The sequence below is a fragment of the Astyanax mexicanus genome, chromosome 11 (genome assembly GCF_023375975.1).
Source record: "Astyanax mexicanus isolate ESR-SI-001 chromosome 11, AstMex3_surface, whole genome shotgun sequence".
Taxonomy (NCBI): domain Eukaryota; kingdom Metazoa; phylum Chordata; class Actinopteri; order Characiformes; family Acestrorhamphidae; genus Astyanax; species Astyanax mexicanus.
In genome coordinates, this window is record NC_064418.1 from 17,812,501 (window position 1) to 17,822,725 (window position 10,225).

The following is a 10,225-nucleotide window of genomic DNA, read 5'->3' on the forward strand; positions in this document are numbered from 1 at the left end:
ACAGATCCTGAGTGCTTGGGTTTTTCTCCAAGTACACATATAACTGTAAAGCTGTGCGTCATTATGGGTTTAATCACAAATTCCAAAGGGAGAAATAAATGAGGTTTTACATAACCTTGTTTAGATCTATTCTAGGGTTTCAGTCACATGATTTTGTTGTCTGCCATATTTGGGCCAAATTAAAAAGATTACTAAAACTTCAAAGGAACACCACCAGTTTCTTGATAAATATGATAAATAGGGGTGTTTGCAGATATCCTGAATGATAATTCTGAACACAACTGACTAACATAGCTCTAACCACATCTTAGCATCTTACCCATTGGTGCTCTGTTGAGTACTATCAATTGATTTGTGCTAATGAGCACACCCACACTTTTTAATGTTTGCGTTAGCCTGGTAATTTTGTTTTTCTCTGGTGTATTGCACAATCTAAGCTTAATGACAAGGCAACACAAACCGACAGAATTGCCTGGCTGCCTACCTAACACATTAGCACCCACTCCACCACTAGTGGAAATTACACATAACATTTACAAAGATCACATCACAGCTTTTTATCAGCTTGTGCTATGGGTATTTTATAGGCTTAGCTATCCACATACCCACAAAAGTTAGCACACATTCCACCAGTAGAGAACTCACAAATACCATATCTGCTTTTAATAAAACAGCCATCCATGTAGACATTCATTTGCTGTAGCTAGAGGTTTTCCATTTTTAATTACAGGTTTAGCAGATATCACTGCATAACACAGCCACTGAAACACGAAAGCCTTTGGGATAAAGAGACATGAGAAACAGTGCAACAAAAAGGAGCATAGTAAGGACTACAGAACAATGAACAGCTCCAGTGGTCTAACATGTGATCCAGTTATTGATGCTATGCTAGAATTATTTGAAAGCTTAAACTAAGAAAGAAAATTATAATTAAACTATATTTTCAAAGTCTATTAAAATGTGTGCTTAAATGATCTTTCAATAAACATACTGATCTGTGTAGATAAAAAAGCACAGTATGGCCTACTGTGTTTGTTTAAATAAAAAAGGGAAGCAGTCAAATACTCCATACAGTATTTACAATCATTTCACAACCTTCAAACGAACCAGAACAGTTTCATGGGAAACTATGCATCATGAACATACTCCAGAATAGCAATACTCACACTTGTTTAATAACAATAATAACGCATGAGGTCACTCAGAGAGGCATTACACATTTCAGACATCTATATTCATTATCAGATTTTAAAACAAGAACTGATTTCCAGAGCAGAATATTAATGTTTATAATTCAGCATGCTTTTACTATTTTCAAAGTTTAAAAACTAAACAAACAATCAATCCAATTATTCACTGTAAAATCAGAAGATAAAGCCATGATGAACATAATCATTAACTTGAAACAAACTATAGTAAATACAGGTGTAAAAATGTTTTGCAATACTTTATGGGTTACCAAAAAACAATGTATCAATTTTTAAAATATACATTTAAATCTAAAGATGTTAGAAGTGGTTCATTTAGAGTTGTGTTTAAACTAGGGATTAGCGATTTGATCACGTCAGTGGAAATCGGGTCCGATCACTTAATTTTTAAAGAATCGGAATTGTGTGGAAAGATCAGGATCACTGATTTCTCAAAAATGTAAAGTTAAGTTGTCCATACCTCTATGCTACAAACACTAAAAATTTGCGGAAAGTGGACAATGAGCGCCATAAACATAGTAAACTGTAGCTACAGGTAGAAAAATAGTCAGCTTACAAACTGAGGTAGAACTTCTGCTCTGCACAACACAATTAGATAGATAGATAGATAGATAGATAGATAGATAGATAGATAGATAGATAGATAGATAGATAGATAGATAGATAGATAGATAGATAGATAGATAGATAGATAGATAGATAGATAGATAGATAGATAGATAGATAGATAGATCTATCTATCTATCTATCTAATTGTGTTGTGCAGAGCAGAAGTTCTACCTCAGTTTGTAAAACTTCTTGGTAGAACTTCTGCTCTGCACAACACAATTAGCAACAGCACTAGTTATAGATTCTCTCCTTCCATGTCTGTGAGTGTGTGTGTGTGTGCGTCATGCTTAATTACTTTCCCCTGATAAGTAAGTACATAGAAAAGCAAACAGAGTTGTAATATTAAGACATTTATGCATTATATTTTAACAGATTACATTTAACAGAGCATTTTTTTATTAAAGATTTGCCTCAGTGTACTCAGAATTGTGACAAAGTTGTTCTATCTGATATTTGATTTTATAAACATCTCATTTATTTAAGGAAAGATGTATATTTAAATTGAAATAGTAGTACTTCTTTATTTTGTAATAAAAAACTGTATGTCCTCTGCTCTCATTCACTCATCGTTAAACCAAACAAACACAAAATTAGAGAACACAACAGAATTTTTCTTAAAATCAGATCCTTCTGCCCTGTGCACTACAATGCACATTTTATAGGTACTTTTTAAGCATGCTCTGTGCAGTTACACATTCACACTAAAAACTTAAGGACTGTCACTTTAAGCTGATGTCATACCAAGTTAAGTCAGTGTGTTTAGACGTTCACAATGAATACTGTAAACACGTCATTATACATAATTCATATGGTAAGGAAAGGAGATTTCTTGCAAAGTAAAAGAGAAAGAGAAATTTTATGGATCTGTCTTCATACTACAGTGATGGACAGCTTTACAGAACGATTAACAAAACAAATTTCAACTATGCCATTAATTCAGTGCTAAATAACACCAACTTATACAAATACATAATCTACAAAGCGTAAGATGAGTCAGTAAAACATTGGTAATTTCAGTCTTCAGACTGTTTGAGGCTAGACTTGAAAATGGAAACATTGGTGTAAAACTTTGTTTCATTTTTCTATTTATCAAACTGAATAGAAAATGGGGTTTTTGTCCATTCATAGTTTTTCCATTTCTGCATTTCATACTAACAAGAAACATTCCTGAAATTTAGAATTTCACACTTTTCCACAACTTTATCCCTGACCTGTCTGGTGTGTTTCTTGTTTTTAATCATGCTGTTTAATTATGCATTATCTCTATAAAATCTCACAGGGCTTCATGAAACAGCTGTAATTCTGCTCAGAATAAATTACATAGAGATAGACTCTACTTACTAGCTAATTAGGTGACTTCTGAGAGTAATGGATCACATTATTTTATTTTTATAGATATCAGAGTACAAATGCAGGCCACATTTTTTAGATTTGTATTTACTTAAATCTTTCCTAAACTATGTATTCTGCATGTTCATTTTACAACCACATGCAGCTTTGTGTTGGTCTTTCACATAAAACCTCAATCAAATACATATTTGTGGGTGTAACGTGAAAAAATGCCGGAAAAGTTCAAAAGGTATGAATACAGTAGCAGTCAAAAGGTTTTTTTTCTCTTTTTATGATGTTTTACAATGTAAATGTGACACTTAAGACATTAAGGTTACACAGAAACGCGTAATTGTTCTGTAAACAGGGTGTTTAAAAATAATATTTGGCATTTTCTCAGTGTCTTATGAGTCACCTGGAATAGAGTCGCTCAGGAGCAGGAGTAGCATTTTGAGATGCCAAGTCATTAATTTGAGATACTAAGGTGTTATTTGAAGATGTTTTTGCTGACTCAAAATAAAGACTTAGTATCTGAAAATAATGACAGTCATATCTAGTGCTTACACGTGGAGCTCAGGAGCAGACGCACAGTGAGGTAAATAATGGAAAGGGTAATTAGCTAGTTAGCAACTTTAACAACTGCATATTCGTATTTGGTTGACCTACACGTTTTAACACGTTTATTTTTTATTAATGTTTATTATTATCATCATCATTAGTGGCCGAATGCGAGCTAAATAAGCGTTGTAATCCTTTTTGTCATGACCCGAATCTTAACACACCACATGTTCCCTAGCTAAGCTAGTGAACTGGCTACAGCTAATTTACCAGATTCACTGTTTGTGTTAGTTAGCTAGTTTAGCTTAGCTCAGCTCACTTAAACTTAATTAAACAGCACAACTATTAACCAGCTAACTAACCCAGTTAACCCAGTTATATAACCCAGTGGTCTAAAGGCCGGCCAGTAAAGCTCCAGGTTTAGCTCAACATTAACACACACAAGCACACACTAGCTCACATTAGCCTAGCCTAGCCTAGCTTATCTTAGCTTAGCTGAACGAGCTATAGCGCTGCGTTAGAGCCGCAGCGAGGGCAGGACGGGGAAATGTCCGCCTTAACCCGCAGCCCAACAACAAAAGCTTCGCCTTTTTTCCGCCGCTTAAACCGAACTAACTGCTCCAGACCGACCCCGGTTCGGGCAGCCGGCCCAGCTGCGTGCTGTTAAGCTGCCCGGGTCGCTGCTGTGAGAGCGAGAGATGAAACCGCGGCGTTTTTATACAGTTACCTCACTCGAGTGCCGTGTGCATCTCCTCTCCGCTCGGTACCAAAATCCTCACTGCGCGCAAAACGCGGCCGCCACACAGGCGAGAGGCGGCATTCACCAACTCGCTTACGCAGCAGCGGCACGCCCCGCTCCGCTTTATGCAGCGATGGGGCGCAAAGTGCGTAGCCCCGATTTCTCGCTTTCAGGCTGCGCCCAGAAACTTTTCCCCGGATTAGAGAAGAGGAGCTCCCCGTTCCCGCCACCTGAACTAACACCTGAACTAACCCCACCAACCCGTCCAGGAGCTCTACACTCAACTTCACACACTACATCACCACTTATACACAATAAGTCATTATTTTGAGGTGTAATTAAAATGTTTCTTGCTGACTTTCAAAATAATGAAAAAATTACAGTGAGTTTGGCCTTTTTTATTAATTTCTTATATTTTATATAAAAATATTTATTTTAATTCTCTCTTTTAAATGTAATTGTTATTATTTTTTGTATTATATTTCTTTTGTTAGTGGTTTTTAAAAGATTCCTTTTTATTATTTTATCTATAATAATAAATAAAAGAAATGCACTCATTGTATACTATACATATAGACTATAACCTCTCCTTGCATTTAGTTAATGTATTGTTTGTCTATAATCATCATCGATCAACGAATGAGTACTACATTGTTAATCTGCTTATAGTTTTAGCAAGATGTCATTTTTTGCTAAAACATTTTCTTATTTATAGCCTGAATATAATTATTTGGAAAGAAAAACTTTTACTCTCTCAAATAATAATACAATAAGCTGTTTAAACAGTGGTTTTATTTATTTATTTATTTTCTTCAGTAAAATACATTTTTATTAAAAATGATTAAATATACAAACATCTATAAAAGTCTTTGGTTAATAAAAATGGTTAATAACCTATAAAATACAACATTTCTAATTTGCAAAAAGATGTAAGCATTTTGTGTTATTTATTTTCTATAATTGTTTATTTGTTCCTAATATGTGATGCTATTTGTTCTACTGTCATGTAGATGCATGGATTTTGTAAAGTTGTATTATTTCTACGTTGTTGCAAAATCTTAATAAATAAATAAATTGTTTATTTATTTGAAATATGTGCTTGTGTGCTCATTGCGGTGATTGTATTATTTGTATTATTTTGGAAACATCATAAAAAAATAAAAGAAACAATGAATAAATTAAACTAAAAATAAATAAAAATACATAGGACAAGTTTTGGTCATCCCAAACTTCTTCCATTTATGGATTATTGAGGCCACTGTGCTCCTATGAACTTTGAATGCTGCAGAAATTATTTTGTAAGCTTGGCCAGGCTTGTGCCACAATTCTGTCTCTGAGCTCTGATTCTCATTTGCACAGACGCACTGTGAGGTCTTATATAGACAGGTGTGTGCTTTTCCTAAGTTTAATTAATTAAACACAGCTGGACTCCAATGAAGTAATCTCAAGGAGAATCTGAAGAAATGGACAGCATGTGAGTTAAATATGAGTGTCACAGCAAAGAGTCTGAATACTTATGACCATGTGACATTTCAGTTTTCTTTTTTAATAAATTTGCAAATATTTCTGCATTTCTGTTTTTTTCTGTCAAGATGGGGTGCTGAGTGTATTTTTTATTTTTTTATTTTAGCATTTCAGTCTGCTGGTTGAGATTGTCAGACAAGTGGACAGCATAATTAGCCAGCAGACTTTGTCTGAGGGAGGAATCTGTACCTGCTGTCTGTGGTCAGCAGATGAGGGAGATTTAAAGTACTTTTAAATGATGAGTTTTGTGCTTCTGTCACAGTTAAGCATGATCTAGCCTGTGGCTGTTTTGCCATTTAGCACAAGCACTAATGTGTGGTAAATGCTCAGCATAAACATGGGGCATTGCCAGAAACTGGACTGGAATTTCATCAGAAACGACAGAGTATTACTGGTGCTCGTTTCAGTCTGTGAGACAGTCGCAGCTGTTGAGCAGTCAGGTGTTTGAGACGTTAAGATATCGCTGACCTCGACCAGAGAATGAAACTGTACAAACACACCACTTTACCACAGGATATGCCAAGGTCAGGCCATGACTGGTGTACATGTCACATACATGAAGACTGAGCTCTTTTAACAGTAATTAAACAGCTAATTAACTGGTCTGCACTGGTCAGCTAATACTGAGCGTGTTTTGAAAATTAATTTAAAATGCATGTATTTTTAAGATAAGATCTGTGCAAAACAGATTCACTCGTCTTGTTTCAGTACTAATTTAGCCCATGATTACACATTAAACTTTTAACTAGAGACATTGTGTGACTAACCTAATTCTGGAGCCAATAAAATATTTTAGGAGATAAAACATGCATGATTGACAACACATGGTTTCATGATCAGTGGAGGTTAAATAAAAAAAAAAAAACAATGCACAAAAAGGTAAAAAAAAAAAAAAAACTAATACAACTGTCATTTCTGCATATTCATGCAGCCAATATGTTATGTAATGAAAAACTAAGCCATTCCAAAAATAGACATTTTGGTAAAATTAGTTACCTTTTAGGTTCCATGCTAAGAACATTTAGCAATGATTTGAAAATTTTCCAGGATGGTTAGCCTGTATTATGACTTGATAATGATTTGCATTACAATGTTATTAGAACATTTATCACATAACACTGCCAGTTAGATAGTTAGTTAAAAGTAACATTTCACAAGTGACATTTTATTAAAAAAGTGTAAGGGGCCTATTTTAGTTATCTATAGCGCAGTTATCAGTTGCGCTTTGTGCAGATGGATTTAGAGGTGTGTCCTGTTTCTTTGGTATCATAATGATGCAAAACAGCTATAATATAGCTTTATAGATCTGTGTATTTCACATTTCTTTGAAGTTCAGGTTTTGAAGAATTGACGGGCAGCGTGAGATGCAAGAGGGTGGTGGCAATGTGCTTTGATGTTTTTTTAAATATAAACAGTATAAAAGCAAATCAGTTAAATAATAGCTAAGTGAAATAAAATAATTTATGATCAATCGAAGTGCTTTTTTCTTTTCCTTTCCAAAACTGCAGGATGTGAAAGAGAATGAGTGAGAAAGAGCATCTGTCAAATTCTCAAACAGCAGAATGTACTGAACATAAATATGAATCCTTATAAAGGTCAGAAAAAATATAACTAATAATAACTTTTAGTTGCTGTGCAAATTTTTAAGTATGTTATATTTTATAGTTGATTGCTATCCAGACATGATTGCACGGCTGATTGTTGTCAGGGTTTTAATCAGTCAGTAGTGCACCTGTGTTTTCTTCTGCCAACATAGGAATGCACCAGATGTTTACCTGAACACATGTTGCTTTCAGACCTCCATACCTATCTGCATTATTATATTCCTTAACTCTAAGGCTATGTTAACGAGGCGTTAAAATAGACTGTTGACGGGGTGTAAGATAGCGCCTTTCACAGGCTGTACGATAGGGCCCTCAGAGACAGAGCGCACCTGGCAGTGCACTGATTGGTGTATACTTAAGCCCAAAACACACACATGATGATTTAAGATAAATGATCCATGACTTTTGTGTGTTTCAAGCTGCTCTAGGTGTACTTTTCCTATAGTTACAATAGCAAAGACACTAAATCAAGCTTCACAGTGCACGGTTTATAGCTCAACTACAGATCGCTAAAATAGAGTCCATTGTCTTCAGCATTAGGTTGTAAGACCACTAGTCCATAGTACGCTCAAAAACCCCTAATATCACACCCTTTCCATATCCTCCAAGGCCTCAAGTCTTGGCCAGAATTCTGGTCTAATCAGTGTATCCAGGGCTGAGCTGATTGCCTGGAAGTGAGAGCAGGTCCAGTTGTGCAGCTGATGATGCAAATTATTCAGTTTGCGCACCTTTAACCTCTTGCATGCTGCATGCACTCTCACACAAGCCTGCTTTACCACTGACTGTGGATTCTAATGAATAATGATCACTTTCATTCAGCCGAGACTGCCCTTCCATCACAGAGGACACTTTCAACTTTCAGATTACAAAGATGAATGATAATAGCACAAATTAGCACAAGTAGCTTCTTATCATCTCATACTAGTGTGAAAAAGGCCATATGCCTGATAAAGAGTGCGTGGGAAGTATGGATTCTCCATAGCAACAGATTTCTTTCTCACAGGAAAGAATGACATGCAAAAGTTTGTGAACTCTTTTTTCACTTGTTACAAATATGCAGGGCCGCTGCTAAGGTTTTGGAGGCCCTAAGCATAACTGGTCAGGGAGGCGCCCCTTTATTAAGATTTTACACAAATATTGCACTGGACAAGTTTTTGTATAGAATGGCCACATACACTTTAAAAATGGTTAAACATGCGCAAGATTTAGCGCCTCCATGCATTTTTTGATTATTTATTTGACTGGAAAATGTCACATCTGGCAACAACCAACAGAGCAAACCGAGCCGTGCCATTTCAGGCAATAGGGGGCATTATATTATGCACAAAAATAATAACGTGCCGTTATAAGTAGTAGAGTAGGTGCCCCATGCAATGTTTAAAGACAAAAAAGATGAGCGTATCATAAATAATTCACATTGGGTTTTAAATTTAATAATGTCATAATTTCAACACATTTCATTCTCAGTCAATTTGGCTCCCTGCAACTGCAAAATGGTTGAGGCCTAACGCTGGCTGCGTTGTCTGCGTATGCAGAGCGGCGGCCCTGCAAATATGCTCACAATACCCAAGCAACCACATGGGGAACCATGTACAACAACCACTGGGTAACAAGGGCTGACTAACTTGCAGATTTGTTTTTTGATTAGTCGATTAGTCACAATTTTGTTATGCCATTTGTGCGTGAGGCTCCTAACTCAATGCATGTTTTACTGCACATTAACAGCTAAACTTTTATTACCCTAGATCAATTTTACAGGACATTTTGCTAGTTGATGTATCTTTATACTGGTAACCTAAACATTTGAAAACATAGTACAGGAGACATTCTTACAGACCAGATGTTTATGTATTAGCTTAAAGTTGACCATCTTTTGATTAAACTCCTCTACTGTTAGGATTACCTTGTAATAATTATATTAAGTGCTCTTTATCATCTATGTAATTTGTTTATTTATTAGTATTTCATTCTTTAAGTATTACTATTTTTCTTATTTTTCTTCTTTGTATTGCTTTTGTATGGCTGTGGTGATGTGGTCACATGATATCTGTGCAGCAGCAGGTGCTTGCAGTCACTCTCTGCTTGTCTCTATCAGTAATGTGATTTAACCGATCAGAATATGTTTTAATGTGTAATGAGCTGATATGCAGTAAGTATAGCTGTTGTTTTGTCCCTTATCTCATGAGTTTTTATCATTGTAGCCCCATTGGAAATACTGTAGCAACCACTTAGCGCAATTGATTACATGGTACCATACTCAAAAACAACAAGTATTTGATTACATAGAGTGCAATATAAATAAATTACTATGTCTAATAAAATATTGTATAATGCAACGTGAAACATAAAGGGAGAATCTATTTACAGCTATATGAAGAAGTCGTGCAGCACGGCTACATCAAATTTACAACTGTTAATAGAAAATGGGTTAGTGCCCTAATATTTTTTACATACTAACCTTTCAAACCTGCATTTGTTTATAGTACACAATTGTGACGCAATCAGTGACTGTATATTGTGTAGCATGTAGCCAAGGCTGTCAGTCACTTCATTCCTAAGTGTAACCCCGCCTTCTTACATTAATATAGCAGAATAACATGTAGCAATATTAGCAGAGGAAAACTAACTTCTGGGATTGAACACTGGGGAATGGA

General features: G+C 35.5%; 1 protein-coding gene across 1 annotated transcript in view; it reads right to left on the reverse strand.

Moving 5' to 3' along the window:
* The window catches only part of slc39a10 (solute carrier family 39 member 10), a 49,154-nt gene extending 44,531 nt beyond the window's left edge, over positions 1-4,623 (reverse strand). Inside the window, exon 1 of the mRNA XM_007235854.3 lies at positions 4,432-4,623. The gene's annotated coding sequence lies outside the window, so the exon portion shown is untranslated. The remainder of the gene's footprint in view (positions 1-4,431) is intronic.
* Positions 4,624-10,225: the final 5,602 nt, after the last annotated feature.